The sequence below is a fragment of the Hyla sarda genome, chromosome 12 (genome assembly GCF_029499605.1).
Source record: "Hyla sarda isolate aHylSar1 chromosome 12, aHylSar1.hap1, whole genome shotgun sequence".
NCBI lineage: Eukaryota > Metazoa > Chordata > Amphibia > Anura > Hylidae > Hyla > Hyla sarda.
The window spans coordinates 35,791,401-35,818,670 of NC_079200.1; the positions used below are offsets into that span (position 1 = coordinate 35,791,401).

The 27,270-nt window shown below is 41.0% G+C and overlaps 1 pseudogene; it reads right to left on the reverse strand.

Annotated features, from left to right (window-relative positions):
- Positions 1–5,071: 5,071 nt before the first annotated feature.
- On the reverse strand, positions 5,072–5,231 carry LOC130297162 (U2 spliceosomal RNA; annotated as a pseudogene).
- Positions 5,232–27,270: the final 22,039 nt, after the last annotated feature.

Here is a 27,270-nt window from a genome sequence, read left to right on the forward strand (position 1 = left end):
GCCTGAACTTTATGAACCACCTTCTCACAAGAGGCAGGAAAGATTTTTCAGCGCAATTCTGTAAATTTTATTTTTTTCCACAAGAAAGGATCTGTTGCTTTATAATTGTGTGTAGACGGTATAAAAACCAGTTCACACCATTCTTAACACTCTGTGACAGAGTTTAGGGTTTAATCCGTTTTTTTTTTTTTTCTTTTTGTGGTGCTGCACTGTTGTGTCTTGCTGCTGTGCAAAGATGTTTATATTTTTTTCCAGCAGACTGTAGTGAATTTGTCTGCCCTCATACATGCATACCACATGCCTACATCAAAGCAGTCTACTATTTTGTATCTATAACAAGTCTAGATGCAAGGAAAGTCCAAGCAACAGTACTCACCGGCTGGTATTTTACAAAAAGACAGTTTTTTTTTGGTGTATTGTAGCACATTTTTCTGCCCTAATCGGTGCATACCACGTACCTACATCAAAGCAGTCTATTTAGTATCTGTGAATCTGTAACAAGTCTAGCTACTGGGAAAGTCCATGCAAAAGTAATAACCGCAAAAATAGGAATATGGATGCAACTCACCGCTCCTACGATCTGGTTGACTGTGTAACGTTACACAGTCAACCAGATCGTAGGAGCGGTGAGTGGCACGAAAGTGCCGACAATTCATTTACAGCTATTACGCTTTATACCAACATAACTATAATACAACAATCCTAGAGAGTACAGCATACGGAAATATTGATACACTGAAGTGGATACAATTGGCAAAGAGACTGCATCATCACATGCAGGACATTTTGAAAGTGGCCACTATTCACACAAGATCATATCAGGACTGCGATTTATTCATTTACAGGTTATTACTGGAAACCACAACCATTTGATATCATCAGCGTTTTATCTCGGATTCATTGCAGGATTCACATTGTATTTTATTTACAGGTTGTCACACTATATCCTATTTGTAGGCTGTATTTTTATTTACAGGTTGTTCCTTGTATTGTAGGACAATTTACCCCGTTATAGGGGACACAATTTTTTCTAGGTTTTATTTGAGCTATTGTGCGTTTTTCTATTTCTGATGTGAATAGTGACCATATCCACATATTGGTTTTATCAAGTCATATGGTGGTATCCATTTAGCATATTCAGGTGCCAACGTGGGGCCCCACGTTTGGCACACTATTAATATTTTTAAATTATATTTTATTGTCATTTGACATTCATATCTTTTATATTGAGGTACATTAATAAATTTATAATTTTTGGTATATCGTACTGAATTCTTTTCTTGGCATTTCCCAGACTGACACCACATAACTCTGAGTTAGTGCACTGAGGACTGGTATATTTTATTTTCCTTGATTCAAAGGTAATAACCGGTTGGTGTTTTATGAAAATACATTTCCCAAGTGTACTATAGAGCCTTTTTTTTATTTATATTTTTTTCCCTCATATGTGCATACCACATAGCTGCATCTAAGTAGTGTACTTTTTTTTTTGACTAGGGTGCGAGTGGCAGCAGGAGTCGCAGCGAGAGGACTGAGCTCCCGGTATCAGCTACTGGTCGTGTCTCTACCGACAACCCATCTGTCGTCATCGATTGGTTGGCGCAGTCATCCCCTTCATCACAAGTAACATCTGATACCCCCAGTCAACAGTCAGCAGGTTCCTCAGACACAACCCTCAGTTGGCTTGGCCCGTGAGCATTTCCTGTCCTTCCATTGCATCTGTCCTATGCTGTTCCCACCCCTAAAGAATTCTTATCAGTGGGTTAAGCTCCACAATTCCGTGAGGAAGATGTATTAGACTACAGTCAGCAGCTACTGCCCAGCCAAGAAGTGGAGGAGACATCTGCCGCTTCCTACGCTAGGCGGGCAATTATTGATGAGGAGGAGAGTGACGTGGGAGGTGGTGTTTCCAGCATTCAGGGTCCTGAATCATACTGTTGAAGAACCTGAGGAGGACATCGGTGACGTGCAGACAGAACTTGATGATGATGATGATGATGATGATGATGATGCCGATCGCACTTGGGAGCTGGGTGCAGAGGGGGCTTCATAATCAGCAGCAGAAGAGGGTTGCAGGTTACCTGTGGGCCAGCAAGGTGGTAGCATGGTTGGCATTCAGCATAGTGGCAGAAGTGGAAATTCAGGAGCCAAAAGTGCCCGGGGTAGGCCACCTGCTTCACGGCAGCCTACCTTCTTGGGAGGTAGTGGAACAGGAGTTCCTGGAAACGGCGGCAGTAGCAGCCAATTATTTTGCACTGTTGGTGGTAAAATTAGATACTCTGTGGTCTGGCAGTTTTTCATCAAGCATCCGGAGGAAGTTAACACAGCCACATGCAAGATATTTCGGCAGAAGGCGAAGCATAGACAGGGTAGCAATGTTGGCACTACGGCCCTGAGTCAACATATGATGCGCCACCATAAAGCGGCCCGGGACAACAGTGCTGACGTGTGGAGGGATAATACATGGCAGGGACAATACATGTCTTTTACGGCCCACTGGGTAAATGGTGGTTCCTGCACAGCCACAACAGCAACTTGGACGAGAGAGAGAGAGATTGGTTGCTATGGGCAACTTTGCCTCTGCACAGGTTTTGATAAATCTCCCCCATAGTGTGCATGTCTATGTACTGTGCCTGTGTGTGTTACTACTGTGGATGACTATATGTAAAGGGCATGTGTGTATCTATACCAGTGTTTCCCAACCAGGGTGCCTCCAGTTGTTGCAAAACTACAACTCCCAGCATGCCCAGACAGCCAAAAGCTGTCTGGGCATGCTGGGAGTTGTAGTTTAGCAACCTCTGAAGGCTCACTGGTTGGGAAACACTGATGTATTCTGTGTGTGTATGAAGCATGTGTGTACAATATGGTGTGTGTATGACGCATGTATAGTATGTAATGTGTACAGTGTGTGTATGAAGCATGCGTGTACAGTATGTCATGTGTACACTGTATGGCTGGAGGCTGTATGTCTGAGGGGAACATACTCCACCTAATGGTGGGTGAACTATAGCCAAATTGGGGGAGAGCTATGCTGCACCTAATGTGGGGAGAGCTATGCTGCACCTGATGTGGGGGAACTATACTGCCAACCTAATGTGGGGAGAACCAGGGCCGGATTAACGTAGGGGCGGATGGAGCGGCATCTCCAGGCCCCTGCGTTAAAATAGGCCCGGTGGCCTGCACATACGGCCGCACAGACCGAGGGCTGCAACATGCTGGGACCGGTGCTGGCACTGTCCCTGCATGTGCATAACTGGACGCTTCACCTGCGGGCCCCATCATTCCCCTTGCGACTGGGCCAGCAGGTGAAGGATCCGGGACACCTATCCCGAATCTCAGAGCGACCGCAGCTTTTAACACTGAGTGCGCCTTTAAGACAGAGCGTTGAGCGTGCGCTTGGTGCGGCAGCTGACGTAACAGGAAGGAGCCGGCGGCTCCGTCCTGTCACTCCATCCCGGGCTTCCTGTGCGGCAGTGGCTCTGCGGAGGCTGTCAGCACAGGAGAGAAGAGGAGAGAACAAGAGATGTGGGGGAACGAGACAGAGGTGAGTGTTTTTGTTTTTTGCTGGGGGCATTATTATGTGAGGGGGCATACTTATATGGGCGTAAAGTGAGGGCATTACTTATATGAGGGCAAAGTAATAAGTAATGCCCCCCTAACTTTGCCCCCAATAAGTAATGCCCCCTCACATGCCTCCCATACATAATAATGCCCCTCACATGGCCCCCATATATAGTAATGCCCCCTCACATGACCTCCATATATGGGGGCATTAATATGTGAGGGGGCATTATTATATGTGGGGGACATGTGAGGGGGGGCATTATTATGTGAGGGGGGCATTACTATATATGGGGGCAATGTGAGGGGCATTACTATATATTGGGGCAATGTTAGGGGGCATTATAATCTATGGGGGTAATGTAAGGAGGCATTATTATATATGGGGGCAATGTGAGGGGGCATTACTATATATGGGGGCAATGTGAGGGGGCATTATATTATATAGGGGCAATGAGAGGGGCATTATAATGTATTAGGCCCCAACATTGTCCTCATACTTTATAGAGAACAGAAGGGACTACTATATGGGGCAGTGTAATACATATAGGGGGTTTGTATAGAGGTGAGGATTTTGCTGTAGCGAGAATCCTAAAATGTTTGTCTGGCAGATTCGGTGAAGACGAGTTGTGATCGGGAGAAATCTTCATCATGACCCAGGACAGATGGAGAAGAAAGAGAAAAGTGAACGACTCAGATCAGAGTAGACTCCTCATGAGTATGTATCTATAATGACTTATATGGTCTGCAGCCCCTGTGTACAGCTCAAATCTATTCCTGTGTAGGGTTATTGATCTTTTGTGTTTTTTTTTTTTTAACCCGAGGAACGTGCTCTCGATTCACCCAAAGTGCAAGAAAAAGTGCAAACGTGTTACACTAAAAAAACGTGCACAAAGGATGCGGTCTATCGCAAGCCCTTCTCCGATAGGAGAGAGGCCCCCCAACAAACCTTACCCTTCGCCTCCGGACCAAAAGGTACCTGCGAGGTTCCAGGTTCGATGTCCCTTTTCGCCGAAGCTACTAGGGGACCACAAATGCTCCCGGCATCCCCCTTGGCGTTAGCCAAGGTATCTGCCCGCAGAGCCGATAACGGTAGGTACCCTGCCAAAGCAGGAGTACCCGGGGTGTTTGCAGGGAAGTGCGGAACCTAATGGCCACACACACCTCCCCTAGACCACCAGGAGGGACACCCAGAAGGGCTACCGCATCCTGACAAATCCTGTGAACACACAAACACGCAAAAAGTGACACAGTGAGACAAAAAGAAATAAGTGAATTTGTGCAGATATACTGCCCGGATATCCGGCCAGATCTATAAAAATTTCTCTGATGCTAGCCAGAAGGCCGGGAATCAAGAGGTGAGTGCCACAAGGTGAAGAGATTATGGTGCCCGTGCTTCAACTCAGTGAGCCTATTCTCCCAGTGAGTTTCGGCACCTCTGGGTCACCACTCCCCGAGGCACAAAGTACCTCGGCTCTAGACCCTCAGCCTCATGGCGAGACCCGGAGGGAACAGGTCACATCGGGGCAGCCGTCGAGCTGATTCCTCAGAACCAGCCCCGGAAAGCCCTGGTACACCTGCATCCTCCATGCAGCACCCATCCCCACCAGCATGAAAACTGATAAGAACAGATACTACACTTGATCTTAGCCAAAAGGCCGAGAAGCGATTGATCTTTTGTATACTGTACTGGTTTTTATTCAATAACAATATAGCAGTGTTAGTGGTCATGGTAGTGGTCATGGTGTGGTAGATTTATATGTCCCTTGTATTGTGGTGTTAGTGATACTGGTCTGTGTATAGGCCGTATCACATTTTCTATGTTCACGAGGCAGTGAGTGTCTGTATACAACCTGTCACGTTGCCATGATTACTTACACATGTGGTGAGTGTTTTTGACCTAACCCCTTCTCCGCCATTGTTTTTAATTCTCTTGTAGATATGTATTTAATCATGATTATATTTTCGCTATGATCGGTTTGGTGATATGTAAATGTAATAACACTAAACACATTGTATTTCATTGCACGCATATATCCATACAATGGTCCCTCAAGTTACAATATTTTTAGGTTTCGGGACGACCATTGTATGTTGAGACCAGAACTCTATGGAAACCTGGTAATTGGTTCTGAAGCCCCAAAATGTCGTCTGAAAATAGGAAAAAGTGAGGATTAAATAAAAATAAGTAGATAACTAATATAGATAAAGCAAATCCTTACACATAAATAAGAAAGATCTGCTGGGAGCTGTAATCACTTTCTTTTTCAGTGTTTTCCAACCAGGGTGCCTCCAGCTGTTGCAAAACTACAACTCCCAGCATGCCCGGACAGCCAAAGGCTGTCCGGGCATGCTGGGAGTTATAGTTTTGCAACAGCTGGAGGTACCCTTGTTGGGAAACACTGCTCTATGTAGAGGACAGGAGCTTCTTCGGGGTCCTGTACAGTACAGTGTCCTAAAAAAGTATCATGGAGCCGCCTTCACCTGGTGTCCAAAGGAGCAGCTAACCCTGGTACAGATAGAGTAGTAAAGAACATGTAATACCTTCCTGTACTGTAGGGGGCGCTACCAGACAGCCAGTCAGTGCGTGCACTTCAGTAATACAGGGGTTTTACCAGTAAATGCCCATTCTGATTGGTCAGTTCTTCCAGCCATTGACATGTTTCACAGATCTGGACTGTCTGTACATTGTATGTTGAGTCTGGTTTCAAGTCACAATGGTCCAGAAAAGACCATTGTATGTTGAAACTATTGTATGTTGAAGCCATTGTAAGCTGAGGGATCACTGTATGTGTATTTTATTTTTTTTGACTGGATTTTTTTTTTTTTTTTTTAACCTTTTCACTTTGATTTGCTATAATTACCCTGTAATTGATTTTGTGTGTGTTCACACATAAATACCAGTACTCTGGTCACTTTTGTATGCTTGATAAAGACTGTGCAGACAGTCAAAACGTTGCTTGCCACATATAAGGAAATAAACTACACTGATTTTCACCTTATATTGGAGGCTGTGGGGCGCTTTCTATTTGTGTCTATTACTGCCGCCAGCGACCAGGGCTGTGATTGGGCCCACTTGCACCCACATCACCTTGACGCTGTTCGGATGTGCTGCTTTACCTTGCTTCTACTTGGCTATCTACCTAGTTAGCTAACAATCCAACTGGCAAGCTACTTACCTGGCTACCTACATATGTCATATGTTTGTCGTACGTGTCGCACATAATGTAAGTAAATGGAGTTGCACTGCAACCCACAAATGGCCGCAACCCAGCTGTTGGGTCACGGACACTTGTAGGCCCATCAAAATCCTCAGCACCAGGCCCATGATGCTCTTAATCCAGCCTTGGGGAGAACTATGCTGCACCTAATGTGGGGGAACACTGCTAGCCTAACGTGGGGGGGGGGGGGGGGGGGAACTGTGCTGCACCTAATGTGGGGGCCTTGTATCAACGTTTGCTCACGTCGCGCTCCCAGAATTCAGAGCGTGACGTGCATGAAAATCAATTTTGCATGGGGCCCCAAATTCCTTCAAACAGCCCTGCTCCCGGGCCATGCCAACTGAGGGTTGTGTCTGAGGAACCCGCCGACTGTTGACTGGGGGTGTCAGATGTCACTTGTGATGAAGTGGATGACCGTGTTAACCAATCGACGGCAGATGGGTTGCTGGTCGAGACACGACCACTAGCTGATAACGGGAGCTCAGGCCTCTTGCTATGACTCCTGCTGCCACTCACCCCTAGTCTGCTGCAACCTCTGCCTGAAGTATTTAGGCCTCTGCCACTCCTCTTCTTTGCCTGACATACTTAGTGTGTATATGAGGGTATTACAATACGCTTCACTACTCTTTAACCCCTTAAGGACCCAGGGTTTTTCCATTTTTGCATTTTGGTTTTTTCCTTCTTACCTTTAAAAAATCATAGCTCTTTAAATTTTGCACCTAAAAATCCATATGATGGCTTATTTTTTGCGCCATCAATTCTACTTTGTAATTACATCAGTCATTTTACCCAAATATCTACGGCGAAACAGAAAAAAAAATCATTGTGCGACAAAATCGAAAAAAAAACGCCATTTTGTAACTTTTTGGGGCTTCCGTTTCTACGCAGTGCATATTTCGGTAAAAATTACACCTTATCATTATTCTGTCGGTCCATACGGTTAAAATGATACCCTACTTATTTAGGTTTGATTTTGTCGCACTTCTGGAAAAAATCATAACTACATGCAGGAAAATTTATACGTTTAAAAATGTCATCTTCTGACCCCTATAACTTTTTTATTTTTCCACGTACGGGGCGGTATGAGGACTCATTTTTTGCGCCGTGATCTGAAGTTTTTATTGGTATGATTTTTGTTTTGATCTGACTTTTTGATCACTTTTTATTCATTTTTTAATGTTATAAAAAGTTACCAAAATACGCTTTTTTGGACTTTGGAATTTTTTTGCGCGTACGCCATTGACCGTGCGGCTTAATTAATGATATATTTTTATAGTTCGGACACTTACGCAAGCGGCAATACCACATATGTTTGTTTTTATTTTTTTTACACTGTTTTATTTTTCTTATGGGAAAAGGGGGGTGATTCAAACTTTTATTAGGGAAGGGGTTAAATGACCTTTATTAACACTTTTTTTTTTTTTTTTTTTTTTACTCTATTTTTGCAGTGTTATAGGTCCCATAGGGACCTATAACACTGCACACACTGATCTCTCATCCTGATCACAGGCGTGTATTAACACGCCTGTGATCAGCATTATCGGCGCTTGACTGCTCCTGCCTGGATCTCAGGCACGGAGCAGTCATTCGTCGATCGGACACCGAGGAGGCAGGTAAGAGCCCTCCCGGTGTCCGATCAGCTGTTCGGGACGCCGCGATTTCACCACGGCGGTCCCGAACAGCCCGACTGAGCAGCCGGGATACTTTCTGTTTCACTTTAGAAGCGGCGGTCAGCTTTGACAGCCGCTTCTAAAGGGTTAATACCGCACATCGCCGCGATCGGCGATGTGTGGTATTAGCCGCGGGTCCCGGCCGTTGATTAGCGCCGGGACCCACGCGATATGATGCGGGATCGCGGCGCGATCCCGCTTCATATCGCGGGAGCCGGCGCAGGACGTAAATATACGTCCTGCGTCGTTAAGGGGTTAAGTCATTGCACGGATTTGTGACTGGTTTTCCTTTGCATGACATGAAGAACTCCACTATCTTTGATTCCTTTGCCAGTTGGGTTGGTCAGATATCTTTAAAGTATGTGCTGAACAGCTATAGGAAGGAAACTATAGTGTTAAGGAATTGCCTCACCATGATATAAATGATAGATAAATAATTGATTTTCTTAAACACTTACCAGCTCCTCCTCATCCTTAAGCACAATAGCAGCCGTTTGTTTTTTTTTTTTTTTTTTTGTTTTTTTTTCCAATGGAGACCCTCTCTTTGGTGCTTCCATCAAAATAGGTGGTATATTTCCTCTCCAGCCAATTTTTCACCATCAGAATTAGGACCACAGATGGCCTGTGAAGATGATTAAGCATCAGCAAAGCTTCAAGGTAGTGGCATGATATGGTCTTGTCTTTGTCATCCAGTCCACAATTTCTGACCGAGAGAACATATTTACCACATGGGGCTTTGCTGCTGCTAGTACTCTGCGGCAATCCATAGGGTTTACATGTCTGTCGCTGATAAATAATTCTGGTTAATCTCTTAATGTATTTTCTTCGGTTCTGCAAGGAAGGCTCAGGCAGACTGTTTGGTGTCCTCCCTGATGGTTTCATGGAAGTTTTCCAAAATCACAAATCTAGTAAACTGCTGGATATGGTTAAGGTAATTTTTGATTGTGTTTATAGCCGTCTTCAAATGCAAGTCAGTGCTCCCAAATAGTTTGATTTTCTCTGGGTCACTGAGAAATCCCAAAGAGATCTCCTCCGTGCTCACAAAATATTAGTAGCGGGAAACCTTTTCTACCTAAATAGAAAAAATGTCGGTTAATATATTCAATGTCTAACAAGGTTCCTGTAATGCATACATGCCATTTGGCTTAGGCCCAACTCTGAGAAGTGAATTGCCAGGTATTCTCTGAAGTTCAGAAACATTTGGGAATTCACATCATGCTTCTTGTGGACACCAGCCTCAGTCAATTTTCTTCTTAGGGTTACAGAGCTACTCCTGAAACAGTGAACAATTAATGTGCATACTATCCATTAGTAGGTACGCTAGAATCATAGTGTTATAATACACCCATATTACAACATTTTAAGAAGGGGAAAACTGAACTTACTGATTCTGTTCAGTAACTTCATCAGAAGATTGCCTAAGGATGTACACAATCAGCATTAACATTTGATAGATCGCTAGATAGATACAGGAAAAATAATCTCTCCACAGCACTCAAAGATGCAAACAAGATGAAATATTCCATAAACAATATCTTACAAAAGTGATGTTTAGAACAGCTCTTGCTGGTGTTTCTAAAGCTGTGTACATACTAGTGACCATCACACATATATAGGGGGTATCAATCCAATACCAAAGTGAACCAATTACACATCAGTCATATAAAATAATTATCAAATGTGCAGGAAAATACATCAGTGATACATAAAAATGTAGTGCATAATATAGAGTGCAATACTGTCAAAGTGTAAACAATCATGATACAAAGTGCTATAGTGTACAGTAAGGACATAACATTCCTCTAATATATCACAATAACCTGTGCAGATTAAACACAGTAAAAACAGCTGTTGATAGGAGCGCACACTCACCAGATTTCTCTAAACAATAGAAACTGCATTGCCACGCTAACGTGGTGTACACTTGCAGAGCACATGCATGCCTGGCTCCCTAAGTGAGGAGGAGCGGACTGGATAAACCAATCGCCGGATAGCGTCAAAAGCTGTCATGGTAACTATTCTCACTCGTGCTGCGCCGCCGCAGCCCCACTTCCATGTTAGCAGCCATACTAGTATAAGGCAAACGCCCACAATGAGAGATTTTTTTTCTGTATAAAGTTGTAGCCCCTAACCAAGGCTCAGGGATTCTGGGTGCACCAAACAGATTACATTTTGTCTTCCTTTGGGGTCAAGTCTGCTTCATCCTGGCTTGCCTGATGATCTTCTGGATCCAGATTTCTTTATAGGAAACATATAAAATGCAAATGACTTGGCAAACAATATTGCAGAGCAAGAATTTTTTTTACTCCCGCAATAAAGTACCTTGAGGTGCTGGCTTGTGGCTTGATCTATAAATATGAGATAGATATGAGCTAGATATATACTAAAGTATATATTTACTTTTCATAAAAAATAAAATAAGAATTAAGTCCAACGTTATAACCTGAAATCAGGACATTCACTGGAAGATGGGTGATTTTCCACCAAATAAAATCAATCTGTCTGGTACATTTACCTGATAGAGCTTGCTGGTGGTGTCTGCCTCTGCTTCTGGGACCTTGTTGACATTGCTGGTAATGAGGGAGTTTATTCTCTGCAATAAAACATAAATGAACATTAATATGCAATCACAGAAAGCATCCACTCATTAGCAAAACGCAATGATATTATTTTGACAGTCTATTCAACTTGAAGTCCAGCCAGTATCATCCTGGTCACTGATTGTGTCCGGGGAAGTGCTGTCCTCTTCTTCCTCGCTCTCGTTATCCTTTGGAGTTGAGTCTACTTCATCCTGGCTTGCCTGATCTTCTGGATCCAGATTTCTTTATAAGAAACATATAAAATGCAAATGACTTAGCAATCGATATTGCAGAGCAACAATTTCTTTTTTTACTCCCACAATCAAGTACCTTTTTTGAGGTGCTGGCTTGTGGCTCATCGCTCATGACTTGCCCTGCTTGTATTACTAGGTGGCAGCCATGGCAAATATCAGTAAGTGTCTTTTCTCTATAGCTTCTTTCAGTCATGAGGTTGCTATGTGCCAGATATTTGGAAAACATAGTCTTTTCTGAGCCTGAAGAATTAGGAATTAAGCTGGCTAGAGATGTCGGGAAGTTTGTATCTAGGATTAAAAAGATGGTAAACACATAAAATATGGCACTATATTGGCCCTTTGAAAATAAGTGCCTTTTTTGAATCTTACTTCCTGTGGCAACGCAAGATTTCATTGGAAACATTATAGATCTTTTCCACAGGTCAATAGGAAGAATGTGTTTCCTTTGGCAAGTCTTTGTATAATTATATATAATTCTCATATTATATATAATTCTCATATAATTATATATAATTATATGAGAAATTATTGAAATCGATTTTTCCACATTAGGTTAACCTATAATCTAAAAGAAAGCTTACCATTTCTTCCTCCTTGTTTAGCACAAAAGTAGCCACTTGTTGTGAAGCTGTCTTATGTAACTTAAAGGGGTACTCCCGTGGAAACTGATTATTTATTTTTATTTTTTTTAAATCAACTGGTGCCAGAAAGTTAAACAGATTTGTAAATTACTTCCTTTTTAGGGGCTGTATACCACAGAGGAAATTGATTTTCTGTTTGGATTTCTCTTCTGTCAAGTCCACAGTTCTCTCTGCTGACCTCTTCTGTCCATTTTAGGAACTGTCTGGAGCAGCATATGTTTGCTATGGGGATTTTATCCAAAAATAAAAGCATTTCCTCTGTAGTATACAGCCCCTAAAAAGTACTGGGAGGATTAAGATTTTTTTTTAATAGAAGTAATTTACAAATCTGTTTAACTTTCTGGCACCAGTTGGTTTAAAAGTTTTTTTTCCACGGGAGTACTCCTTTAAGCCCAATTATAGAAAGATCCTCCCCCAAGAGCTGAAAAAGTTTATTGGACAGGAAAGCAAACCAACAATAAGAATGAAGAAAGGATAGTGACTTACGGTGGCATTTTGCACTACCCCTGGTCGTTGTAGATGCTTCAATACAAGCAGGGCCTCCAAATAATAAATGATTTCTAGACGAGAGAGAATACAGTAATGCTGTACAAAATAAGATGCATTTAATATTACTTCATATACAAGCAATGCAATCTGTATTCATATATAAAAATATAGGTTGCAATACTAAGTGTACATTTCATGCAGTTTTTGGTGCCAAGGGATCAAAACTGGCTCCAGTATCACTAATTAAATTAAGTTTGGTAGCTAAGGTATTCTATTGTTCTGAAAATAGTTTGATGCCAATGCAATGGAATGTGCCTACCCCCACAATGACTTAATGCATCTTTAAACATACCACCACTGCAATGAAGATTGTAAAATCGTAGTAGCTACAAAAACTTAGACAAAAGTTGTAGATAGCTAAATGAAGATATAATAACACATTCTAAGTTTTAAAACGCATACTAATAACAAATACATATACTTTCATTTATGATACAGACTCCAAGATTGTTCCTTGAATTGAATATCCTAAAGATTTCCCTTTTCGAACCAAAACAATAAAATTTGCAGAAGTAGTCCAAAGACAAATGGAAAGGATATCAAAAATAAATATCCTCAAATGAAGTAATTCACAAAAAAGAAAATAGCAACATTTTGCAAAGTAAGCTAAAAGCACAAAATGCTTTGGAGAGATCTAATAAGGGAGCAGAGCGTCAGTGAATTTCAACCAGCAGTCTGTTAAACTGAACTCAGAATTGCCCTTTTACACAGAAAGCTCGGGTACCTTGACCAATAGGGACAAAACAAAGCATGTGAAAATTAGCAATGAGTGGGAGTGGCTAACTTCCCCTGTGTGTGTATGCAAACGGGGGTTGGCGGAGCAAAGTAATGGGGTGCAAATGGATGGGAGCGAGCGCAGCTGAGGACAAGGGGGGCACCCCGGTCACTGAGCGGCATGGTGTCACCCCATCAGGCTGGTGTCACCCGGTTCGGTCTGCACCCCAGCCGTTACGCCACTGGATTGGGGGGGTGACTCCGTCATGGCACCCCCCTTGTGAGTGCCTATTGGGAAAGGTGGGTAACTCAGCCTATACCTATAGGGGAAGGGATTTACTCTGCCCATACACATGTGGAAGGGGGGGGTAACTCTGCCCATACCCATGTGGAAGGGGGGAGGTAACTCTGCCTATACCCATGGGGAAGAGGGGGGGGTAACTCTGCCTATACCCATGGGGAAGAGGGGGGGGGGGGTAACTCTGCCTACATGAATGGGGAATGGGCGGGGGTTTAACTCACTTTATACCTGGATGCCTAACTACTTGCCTACATACCCAGCTATCTATGTACCTGGCCTTCATACATGGCTGCCTAGCTAGCCCCCTACCTACCTGGCTTGTCATCTACCTACATACCTGGCTTCCTGATCTATCTACCTAGTTACCAATTTACCTGGCTACCTACTTACCTGTCCTTTTACTGTGTAGGACACCTAGGAGGGCATTCTTACAGTTTGTGGGCCTATAGATGGAAAGATTGAGGAGAGGACACTGGAAAAATGCAGAGTTTGATGTATAATGGTCTGTGTATAGTGGTTTTATTCAGTACAGTATGGCGCTATTATCCAGTTATTGTGTGGTGGTATATATTTACTCCTTATATAACAGTATTATTGGTCATGGATATTTACCTACGTTAAAGTGTTTCTTACATACATAAAATTTAGTTTGTGTGTGGGATTTGGGTCGAATAGGGGCATGGCAGAAGATTGAGCTGCAGTGGCCCTTGCCTTTTTTGGTCTGGGGGCCCCAAGTGTTGTCAGTCCGCCCCTGGCTATGACCCATAGCAGTCGATCCTGACCCCAGACTAGAGGAGTGATTGGACCATGGAAACTGGCTGGTACAGACATACTGCCTCCAGCCATATATAGGATGCGGCTGCATGCAGTATGTCTGTGAAGGGCCTACAGCAGTATATGGGGGCACATAGTGGAGGGGGGGGTCATTAAATATATATGGGGGCACCAAGAGGGAGTCATTAAAAATATATGTAGGGGCACCAAGAGTGGGGGTTAAAAGTATATGGGGGCACCAAGAGGGAGTCAATATATGTGGGTATAAAATATATATAACATGCACCAAGACAGGGTCATTAAATATATAGGGGGGGGGGCACAGAAGGGAGGGATTTACAGAGTGTGGGTGTGTGTATATATGTGTGTATTATATATTATGCACTATTGTGTGCAGCCATACACATGAGTCTGTAAAGTGGGCATTGTGCTGAAGAAAGGCGCCTAAAATGTTTGTCTGGCAGGTTCTTTGATTAGAGGCCATCATGAAGAATCGTCTCCAAAGATGATGTAGCTTGTGAGTCAGTAAATGTAATCCCTTTTAATGGCTGCAGACCCCCTGCTAGTATCTACCTCTGTATGGTCAGTATGTGGCACTATTGAATTTTTAGGGAAGTTTTTATGGTGTATTAGAATATAGCAGGGTGCAGTGCAGTAAAATACTGTGCAACACAATGTCTTACTGCACTGCACTCTGCTTTAATCTAATTAGAAATATATAATAAGAAAATAAAATAAGATTAGGGACAGGCACTGGGGGCAGATTGTGGGGGCGGCCCATGTGGTGAAAGGGGGCCCAGGCCTTGAGCTGTGTAAGGGGCCCTGATATTTTTGATGGCAGCCCTGATTAGTGTTCCCTAGGTCACAATTGCTATGGGGGGTCCAGGGGTGTATGCCATGGGTCTTAACAGTGCAGGTATATTGTCAATCCTGGGGTTCTAATCTTCATTATGGCACTGCTCACAGCCTGATTTTCATTTTTTATTTTTTTTATTTTTATACCGAGAATTGGGTAGTCGTGACCGTGAGTGGTCAGTTAACCAACTCTTGGTTACCTGTAGAAAGCAGGCATAGAGGTCTTTGGAAGCCTTATTGATTCATATCACCATTCACTCTCATCTGTATTGCACTGCTCAGTCAGAATTTTTTTTTTTTTTTTTTTTTTTTTTTTTTTTATACCGAGAATTGGGTAGTAGTGACCGTGAGTGGTCACAGTTAGGCCAAGTTTCTACTTTGTTTTTTGTCCTATTTTTTTTTATTTGAAAGAATTTTGAAATGCATGAGAAAATGCCAGTGCAATTTCTTGCATCTGGCGTTTCTCCTGGCGTTTTTTCATTTGTGTGGAAATTGCATTTTTGGCCCCTTTGGCATTTTTTTTTTTTTTTCTTTTGGTACCCAAAATTTGTTGGGTACCAAAAAAAGGTTGCAGTAGTGATATAAAAAAATATAAATTTAAATACTTATTTTTCCAGCTAAATTTTAATTCCTTTTTAATAGTGTGTCACTTCTTTTTGTTGAAATTTTTTAGGTAGTAGTACCGGTACTAATAGTCATATCGCCCGATGTGATCATCCATAATATAGCAGAGATGCGGAGTGGCTCTATACAGCGCTATACTCCAGCCAGTGATGTGAATAGAACATCACTCATTCATATATTCTGCCCAGAGTGGTGATTTGGCCGAATCACAGCTCTGAGGGAAATATGAATGAGTGATGTTCTATTCACATCACAAGAGCAGAGATGCGAGCGCCGTATAGAGCCGCTCCACATCTCTGCAATAGACAGGACGATCACAGCTGATGTCAGGAGTGATACCCGCTGTGATCTGTCTATTAATGTAGGTACTATTACTCCCATCTTGGTGCACGCTCTGTTCGATATTGGGAGCAGTAGTACCTGCAGTTAAGGAAAGATCACAGCGGATGTCACTCCTGACACCCGCTGTGATCCTCCTGTTTAATGTATAGATGCGGCCGGCCGCTCTATGGTCCCCTGCACTGACTTTTGTATATACACATATTCATATTTCCCACAGAGAGCTGTGATTAGCTGGAACCATCTGGCCAATCGCAGCTCTCTGCAGGAAATATGAATAGGTGTATATATACGGCAGTGCAGGGGACCATAGAAGAGTGGCCGGCCGCATCTATTCATTATACAGGAGGATTGCAATGGGCGATCTGACAATAAGTACAGGTACTACTACTCCAATCATGGAACAGTGTGTGTTTTGTTATATAAAAAAAATTTAAAAAAAAAGAGAAATTTCGTTTAGGGTATATTCCCACATGCCGTATTTTGCTGCGTATTTGGTGCTGCGTATTTTCCTACCCATTGACTTCAACAGAGAAAATAAAATACGCAGCAAATACGCCGTGTGGGAATGTACCCTAAAATACAATTTTTTTCCATCACCACTGTTTATTTTTTTTAAATGGTACCCTACGAAATGTTATAAAAAAAAAAGCTATCTCCATCACTTTTTTTGGATCGCTAAAGTCCAAAAGAGAATAAAGAAACGCCTGAAGAAAACGCCAAAGTTAAAACCCACAGGTTTTTTTTATATATATTTTTTTTTTTGTGGGGGTGGGGGGTTGTTTTTTTTTAATCCCATTAGACTATGGGAGAAAAATGCCACGATTTCAGGGGTAAATGCCAGTGGCTCAACATGCTACGATTTTAACAAAACCGCCAAGGAGCTGAAAAATGCCAAAAAGAGTCAAAAATCGCCCGAGAATTGAATAGTCGTGACCATGAGTGGTCACGGTTGCCCAACTCTCGGTTACCTGTAAAATAGCAGGCAAAGAGGTCTGTGGAAGCCTTAGGGATTCATAGCACCATTCACTCTCATCTATAATCCCCTGTATTGCACTGCTCACAGCCTGACTTTTTTATACCCAAAACTGTGTAGTCGTGACCGTGAGTGGTCATGATTGCCCAACTCTCGGTTACCATGAATGCCAAGAGTGTGGATGGGAAGATATGAAAACAGTGTACCTGTTTTTGCAAATAAGTTCAGTCTTTATATTTTAGAATAAGTAAAATAATGTTGTTAATTAGAGATGAGCGAATCGACGCTAACAGTTCAATAATTTAACAGAATAATTAACAGAATGGTCAAAAACATTATAACACAAATATATTATCTTAATATTACACTTTGACATATTATAGCATTCTTTTATCAAGTTTCAAGCCAACTTAGCTTTCTTCCTTCACCGAACGAGTTTTTACGAACCCCCATAGTCAAATAACAGTTCTGTGCCTGGTGAAAGGTTTCTCTTTGCCTCTAAGAGAATAACTGGCTGTTTTCCATCCTTAATATGTTTGACCACAGGTTTCAGATTTGCCCTTTTGCGTGAATGATCAGCCTCCCAAAAGTCGACAACATGTCTTGGTGGCACAGGCACTGGAAGAAGCTATAACATTTCTTGTCAATGTTTTTTGTAACTCCTCAGCCTCCTTGCCATCCATTAGGACTCTGTGATAGTCAGACAATCTCTCCTTTCTGAAAGAACCTACTTGTTTTAAGGGAGTGACCACCATTTTATTTTTAATCCACCACAGCCACAAGTCCTGGTCACTCCTGGGAGTCTATTAAAGCTTTAATATGTTCCATAGTGTCCTCTTTTCTTCTCGAGGTCTCCAGGCCTGTAGAATGTCAAATGTTCTTGGCACATTGGTGTCCCAGGCCTGATTTTCCATATAAACCTTCACTTGCTCTTTGCTGGGAATATTCCTGAAATGTTCTACATAAGAAAATAAATAAAAGGGGGTCAGTAAGTATACCAAATAAATAACATTGCTGCCCTAACAATTGTGTCATTTCAATTGGAATGCAGTTGCAACAGAGGAAATATTAATAATCTTACCAACAACATCCTTGATACGATCTGTATATTGTGTTCGTCTCCAGTATTGTTCATTGAGTTGGCTGGCCTGCCTACATACATTTAAAGGGGAACTCCAGACCATAGTGACGGCAGTAAAAAATAAAGATGTACATACCTTCCTCCTCTCCCCCATGGCCTCCGGTATCTGGCTCTGGTCTCCGCCGCAATCCACTTCCTGGTTGCCGGTGGTCAGATGAATCAGCCAATCACCAGCCGCAGCGCAGTCCAACTCGGCCGGCGATAGGCTGAGCGGCAGTGTGAAAACACTTCAGGACACAATTCTTCACTACACTGGCAGCTGCGGCCGGGGCCAAAAACGTCACACTGCCGCTCAGCCTATCGCCGGCCGAGTTGGACTGTGCTGCGGCTGGTGATTGGCTGATTCATCCGACCACTGGCAACCAGGAAGTGGATTGCGGCGGAGACCGGAGCTGGTTACCGGAGGCCTCGGGGGGAGCGGAGGCAGATATGTACAGCTTTATTTTTTACTGCCGTCACTATAGGGGACAATTTTAATGGTCTGGAGTTCTCCTTTAAGGATGGAGGGGACTGGTTGAGGCCTAAAGGATATATTTGAGGTAATCTTTGGAAGTTGTCGGGGTATAAAGCAAATGCGCTTTATACGGAAAAATAGGATCAACCCTGTGGATATTTTTAATTTGATCCTTATGAGGTGGACATAATAAAACACCTCAGAGTACATTTGTAGGTAATTTATGTTGTGCAATAGTAAAACCCACTACGAACGGTTAGATAAAATATAACAATAATTTATTATATTCACACTGTTAAAGCAGTTGAGATTATTGACACAAAACAATATAATTATATATAAGCATGCAATATTCAGATTTGGCCACAAGATAGCTCAATACTAAACACCAAGTACCTTATCAACTAAACCACACTAGAGGGCAGCAGAGTCACCCTGAATATGGCAGGAAATATATTTAACTTCAATTAATTAAACTCAAAGAGACAATAGCAATATTATGCACAGATTATAACAAATATTTCGATATTTGGTAATATAGTATCCCCAAATTACCTGGCTTGATATTAACTCCCCAGAATATGGATTCTAGGGCAGAGATTTTCCTCTGAGTCAATTTAGTAACAATAGTCGGTAAGATGCATTTTTACCAAATAGTACTAATATATATATTCTTAACAAACTCTAACAGTACTCCTCCGCAATAAAGCAGGGCATGACTAAATTTCAAGCCAGTTAATTCATTATTTCGGATAATTAAATGTATACATTACTATGGAGGCTGAAAATATAGATATCTGGTAAAGGGTTGCTAGGAAGTTTTTCTTTATGATGAGCCCTGTGTCTTGTGATGAGATTTTCTGATAGGTTCCCTCAGATCGATCAGAGATTTTTTTTTTTTTTTTAGAGATCCCCCCCCCCCCTCGCTTAGATAAGGAATAAGTTAAAAAGCTGTGTCCAAGTTTATCCACCCATAACAAGTATGTCATTCGGTGGGTGTGCCTATGTAGAGTGGGACCTAGTTATTCCTAGGTTAACCACAGATGGCAGTCTAGGATGGGCTCTGCAACCAAGAAATGGGCTCTGCAACTAGCTATAACTACAATTGGGATATATATATATCATTTAACTATATTATTTATACAATGGTTTACTTCATTGTCCAATTAGATTATATCCTTTCCACAGATTCATTTCCCAGTCATCTTAAATAGATGACTGGAAATTTTCTAAAATGATATATCAAAATATAAAAGTTTGTGTTCACATGGGTTTTTGATCTACATGGACAATATATTATTGGATGCTATTATAAGAAATTATATGAAATAGAAGGTACTATCTATCACTTGTATATAGACAACTCTGCTAATCATATTAATATTACATTGATTACAGCCTAAGATTTTTAATTTAATGTCTTGCTGACTTCATACATTTAACCAAAGTTCAGAGACCATAGGATAAAGTGGTGTTTCAGATGAAACATGCACATAATAACAATAACAATCCACATCGATGAGCTTTTTAAACAAAAGTGTTGTAAGTTCTTATATTGGGTCTCCAGACATCTGGACTAAGACTTCCATTGTTCTTAGTCTCCTGTAAACAGGTTTTATTATCGGTCTACATTGGAACAGAGGGCAAAAAGTTGAAGTCAGCAGTCTGATAGAAAACAGATCATGGCTCTAAAAGCCAGAATTTTCCTATGAATTCTATAAGCAAAATGCAATATTCTTGATTTATAATTATACACATTATGGAGAAACCCGATAAAGCTCTCCCCTTTAAGGTCTAAAAGGTCTTCAACGCTTGCAGTGCTTTCAGCTCCTCCTTCTCCTTCCTCTTCTGCTTCTACTTGATCATTCTGATCCTTCAGTTTCATTTGCACCCCTCAATGTGGTGAGAATATATATATAATACCCTGGATAACTGCATTTTTACTGAATCTGAGTTGGCTGATGTCCAGGTGGATATAATTAACAATGTCTCTATCTTTATGACTTAGATTGTCATCGGCCCACTGATCAAATGCCTCTTTTCCAGATACTGCAGGTATCTTAAACCTAAGGGACATAAATAAAGGCATTGTTAGTAGTGATACAGGACACTTTAGTGGTGCAAGACAGTAAATGTAATACCTAATTATTCTCAGTCCTACTGATCACTTACTTCTCATGAAGTCTGTCATTGCACGGATTTGTGACTGGTTTTTTCTTTGCACGACACAAAACTCCACTGTCTTTGATTCCTTTGCCAGTTGGGTTGGGCGGATATCTTTAACGTATGTGCTGAACAGCTATAGGAAGGAAACCATAGTGTTAAGGAATTGCCTCACCATGATATAAATGATAGATAAATAATTGATTTTCTTAAACACTTACCAGCTCCTCCTCATCCGTAAGCACAATAGCAGTCCCTTGTGTTTTCACAATGGAGACCCTCTTTTTGGTGCTTTCATCAAAATAGGTGGTATATTTCCTCTCCAGCCAATCTTTAACCATCAGGTTTGGACCACAGATGGTTTGCGAAGATGATTAAGCATCAGCAAAGCTTCAAGGTAGTGGCATGTGATGGTCTTGTCTTTGTCATCCAGTCCACAATCTCTGACCGCGAGAACATGTTTACCATATGGGGCTTTGCTGCTGCTTGTAATCTGCTGCTAGTGTGGCAATCCATAGGGTTTACATGTCTGTCACTGATAAAGAAAAAAAATAAACATAGTTGTGTTAATTGACTTAAAAAAAATCCTAAATTATTCAGAGCCAAGCAATACCAATATTAATAAGGTAGTAACTACTAAATATTTGGGGCTAAATTCTCACTGCCCCCTATGTAATTTAGTTCTAATGGCCTAACCCTTGCTTACATTTTTTTTGTGGCTTTTTGGTGAAGTTCTGGTTAATCTCCATGTATTTTCTTCAGTTCTGCAAGGAAGTACCGGGCAGACTCTTTGGTGTGCTCCCCGATGGTTTCATGGAAGTTTTCCAAAATCACAAATCTTGTAAACTGCTGGATATGGTTAAGGTAATTTTTGATGGTATTTATAGCCGTCTTCAAACGCAAGTGCTCACAAATAGTGTTGAGCGGCATAGGCCATATTCGAATTCGCGATATTTCGTGAATATGTGGACGAATATTCGTCATATATTTGCTAAATTCGTATATTCGTAATATTCGCAGCTTATTTTCGCATATGCGAAAATTTGCGTATGCGAAAATTTTCATATGCGGAAATTTGCATAAACCAAAATTAGCATAACCGAAAATTCGCAAATACGAATAAATTTGCACGCCAGTCTCACACAGTAGTATTAGAGCCTTCTTTACACCACACACGCTGGAAGCAGAGATGGATGATCACTGTGATGTTTACTGTGAAAAAAAAAATAAATAAATAAATAAAAAACAATATTTGTAATTACGAATATATATAGTACTATATTCGCCAATTCGCGAATATGCGATATTCATGAATAAAATTCGCATTGCGAATATTCGCGAGCAACCCTACACAAATAGTTTGGTTTTCTCTGGGTCACTGAGAAATCCCAAAGATTTCTCTAATATAGAGTGCAATACTGTCAGTGTACACAATCATGATACAAAGTGCTATAGTGTACAGTAAGGACATAACATTCCTCTAATATATCACAATCACCTGTGCAGATTAAACACAGTAAAAACAGCTGATAGGAGCGCACACTCACCAGATTTCTCTAAACAAACATTTAGAACGCAAATGACTTAGCAATCGATATTGCAGAGCAACAATTTTTTATTTTTATTTTTTCTCCCACAATCAAGTACCTTTTTGAAGTGCTGGCTTGTGGCTCATCGCTCATGACTTGCCCTGCTTGTATTACTAGATGGCAGCCATGGCAAATATCAGTAAGTGTCTTTTCTCTATAGCTTCTTTCAGCCATGAGGTTGGCATGTGCCAGATATTGTGAAAACAGTCTTTTCTGAGCCGGAATAATTAGGAATTAAGCTGGCTAGAGATGTCGGGAAGTTTGTATCTAGGATTAAAAAGATGGTAAACACAAAATATGGCACTATATTGGCACTTTGAAAATAAGTGACTTTTTTGAATCTTTCTTCCTGTGGTAACGCAAGATGTCATTGGAAACATTATAGATTTCTTTTCCACAGGTTGATAGGAAGAAGGGAAGAATGTTTCCTTTGGCGAGTCTTTGTGTAGCAACTTTGATCTCAATTTTCCAAAGTAGACTTTAAATGACTGTGGACAAAAAATATATATAAAAAGATGAGAAATTATTGAAATATATTTTTCCACCTATAACCTAAAAGAGCTTACCATTTCTTCCTCCTTGTTTAGCACAAAAGTAGCCACTTGTTGTGAAGCTGTCTTATGTAACCCCTTAAGGACTCAGGGTTTTTCCGTTTTTGCACTTTCGTTTTTTCCTCCTCACCTTTAAAAAATCATAACCCTTTCAATTTTCCACCTAAAAATCCATATTATGGCTTATTTTTTGCGTCGCCAATTCTACTTTGCAGTGACATTAGTCATTTTACCCAAAAATGCACGGCGAAACGGAAAAAAAATCATTGTGCGACAAAATCGAAAAAAAAAACGCCATTTTGTAACTTTTGGGGGCTTACGTTTCTACGCAGTGCATATTTCGGTAAAAATTACACCTTATCATTATTCTGTAGGTCCATACGGTTAAAATGATACCCTACTTATATAGGTTTGATTTTGTCGCACTTCTGGAAAAAATCATAACTACATGCAGGAAAATGTATACGTTTAAAAATGTCATCTTCTGACCCCTATAACTTTTTTATTTTTCCACGTACGGGGCGGTATGAGGACTCATTTTTTGCGCCGTGATCTGAAGTTTTTATTGGTATGATTTTTGTTTTGATCTGACTTTTTGATCACTTTTTATTCATTTTTTAATGTTATAAAAAGTTACCAAAATACGCTTTTTTGGACTTTGGAATTTTTTTGCGCGTACGCCATTGACCGTACGGCTTAATTAATGAGATTTTTATAGTTCGGACATTTACGCACGCGGCGATACCACATATGTTTGTTTGTTTTTGTTTTTTTTTACACTGTTTTATTTTTCTTATGGGAAAAGGGGGTGATTCAAACTTTTATTAGGGAAGGGGTTAAATGACCTTTAACACTTTTTTTTTACTTTTTTTTTGCAGTGTTATAGGTCCCATAGGGACCTATAACACTGCACACACTGATCTCTCATCCTGATCACAGGCGTGTATTAACACGCCTGTGATCAGTGTTATCGGTGCTTGACTGCTCCTGCCTGGATCTCAGGCACGGAGCAGTCATTCGTCGATCGGACACCGAGGAGGCAGGTAAGAGCCCTCCCGGTGTCCGATCAGCTGTTCGGGACGCCGCGATTTCACCACGGCGGTCCCGAACAGCCCGACTGAGCAGCCGGGATACTTTCTGTTTCACTTTAGAAGCGGCGGTCAGCTTTGACCGCCGCTTCTAAAGGGTTAATACCGCACATCGCCGCGATCGGCGATGTGTGGTATTAGCCGCGGGTCCCGGCCGTTGATTAGCGCCGGGACCCACGCGATATGATGCGGGATCGCGGCGCGATCCCGCTTCATATCGCGGGAGCCGGCGCAGGACGTAAATATACGTCCTGCGTCGTTAAAGGGGTACTCCCGTGGAAACTTATTTTTTTTTTTTTTTTAAATCAACTGGTGCCAGAAAGTTAAACAGATTTGTAAATTACTTCTATTAAAAAATCTTAACCCTTCCAGTACTTTTTAGGGCCTGTATACTACAGAGGAAATGCTTTTCTTTTTGGATTTCTCTTCTGTCACATCCACAGTTCTCTCTGCTGACCTCTTCTGTCCATTTTAGGAACTGTCCGGAGCAGCATAAGTTTGCTATGGGGATTTTATCCTGCTCTGGACAGCAGAGGTCAGCAGCAAAATGGACAGCAGAGAGCACTGTGGTCGTGACGGAAGAAAAATGCAAAAATAAAAGCATTTCCTATTGTAGTATACAGCCCCTAAATAGTACTGGAAGGATTAAGATTTTTTTAATAGAAGTAATTTACAAATCTAGTGGAACGAAGATAGAAAAATGTCCGCACTCACCAAGCCGTATCAAATGATTCGCTTTATTGGATTCTTCAGATATCCATGAAAAAGCATAAGACAAAAACACCCGAGTGCAGGGAGGGGGAGCAGCTCCAAACAGGGAGACTAGGAGCGGCTGTCAGGAACAACAACACCGTTTCGCGTTATTCACGCATCTTCCGGTTCCTGGTTATCTGGAATACCTCACAGGTATATATTGGAAAGGGGGGAGGGGAATTGTGCACCCGTCACCAATATACTAAAATCCTATAGAAGTGAAAATAATCTACTTAAGGTAAAAACAGAGATGACTGCATTATATCTTGTTTATAAGAAATACCTATGGTTTGAAGATGTTAATTGATTTTATAAAAACGAACTTGCGTCATTTCGGTCGTTTAGACCCATTGGCCCTAGAGTTTTTAATTTTATTATCCACCTAGCTTCACTTTGAATGAGTTTTAGGTGTCTGTCTATACCTTGCGGTTGTATAGGAATGTGTTCTATGCCCGTAAATTTCATGCATTCTGATTTACCTGCGTGTACTTCTTCTATGTGTGTAATTAAACGTGTTGCTCCTATTTTGGATTTTAGGGAATAAATATGTTCCCTGAATCTTGTGTTTTAAATTTCTTTTAGTCTGACCTATGTAATAGTGTCCACAAGGTCACGTTATACAGTAGACTATAAATTGTGATTTACAAGAGATGAATTGATTAACATTAATAGTGTCCTCCTAACTGAAAAGATTTCTTTTTTAACATGGATGTACAAAATTTGCAATGTCCACATGGAAAATTTCCATTAGGTGCTTGTTTATTTAGCCAATTTGACTTATTTGCAGTTTCCTTTGCATTTTTTTTTGATCGCATCTGATATTGTTTTATTTTTGCGGAAGGTAACAATTGGTTTATTTTTTGCTGTTTCTGCTACAAGTGAATCTTGTTAAAGCATATACCAATTTGACCATATTGATTTTTTGATTGCAATATTCATGGGGCTATTTTCAAAAGAAAAGATACATTTTTTTGAATTGGAATTACCTTATTTTTTCTTTAATTAATTTGAAATTAATAATTCTTCTCTGTTTCTTGTTTCTGCTTTCAAATGCTTTAATTAGGATTTCTGGATAATTTCTTTCTATTAATCTTATTTTTAATTCTTCTGCCTGTTGATAGTATGTTATTGAGCTGTTATTTATTCTTTTTAGTCTAATAAATTGGGAATATGGAATATTATCTTTTACATAATGAGGATGTGAACTCTGATAGTCTAGCAATGAATTTTTAGCTGTGACTTTTCTGTGTCCTTCTGTTTTTTAATATATTTTTTCAATATTAAGGGTAACATCTAAAAAGTGTAAAGTTTTTCCCCCATATCCATGTGTGAACAGCATATTCATATCATTCTGATTTAGATATTGTACAAATTCCTCGAACTGTTGTCTGTCGCCATCCCATATCAAAATATCGTCCACATATCTCAGAAACCCCCTCACATATTTTGTGAAGGGGTTTCTGAGAGTGTGGACATATGTCTGCTCAAAAATAGCTAGATATATATTTGCTAGTGTGCATGATACAGGTGACCCCATAGGGGTTCCATGTATCTGTCTGTACCATTCTCCATTAAATGTAAATGTATTATTGCTCAATATAAATTTCAAGGATTCTGCTATGAAATCGATAAAATCTTGTGATTTTCCTGAATTGGATAGAAAGTGTGTCATGGCTCTCACTCCTGCTTCCCATGGAATTCTGGTGTACAGACTTTCGACATCTAACGAAACAAGTTTGTATGAATCTTGCCAGGTATATATTTCCAATATGCTAAGTAAATCACTGGTGTCTCTAACATATGAGTGAATACTGGGAAGCAGAGGTGATATGAGCCATTCGACCTAACTAGATGGACATTGGGTCGCTGACCCGATCCCTACCACAATCGGTCTGCCAGGTGGTCGGGTCAGCAACTTATGGATTTTAGGGAGTATGTACCAAGTAGTTGGTTTGGGATTATCGGGTAGGAGTTTGGCAGCAGTATGTTCTGTGAGTAGATTTTTTCTACCGTTGTTCTTAATAAAGAACCCTACCAATAAAATTATTAATAAATTATGTTATCTTGTAATTTCTCATATACATCTTTGTTGTTGAGCTGGCTAAGGGCTTCGGCGTTGTGGTCGGCTTCTGGCCACACGACCACTGCGCCTCCCTTATCCGCTCGAGAAACAACTAAATTTTTATTAGAACCTAACCATTTTATAGCTTCCTGATGGGCAGGCGAAAGATTAGCAATTGGTTCAGGATACATTAATGCATACACATCTTTCTTAACTGCTTGCCAAAACAGGTCGAGACTACTGCCCGGAGGGATACCAGGACAGAATCTCGATCTGTTTCCTCCCTTAAACGTCTCCATGTTGGTGGTTTCTTCAATAGGATTGTGTATGGGCAAATCGCCCGACATAAGTTCCACCAACATGGAGACCTTTTTATCATCAATTTCGTCAAAATCTTTGGTAATAGGAAAA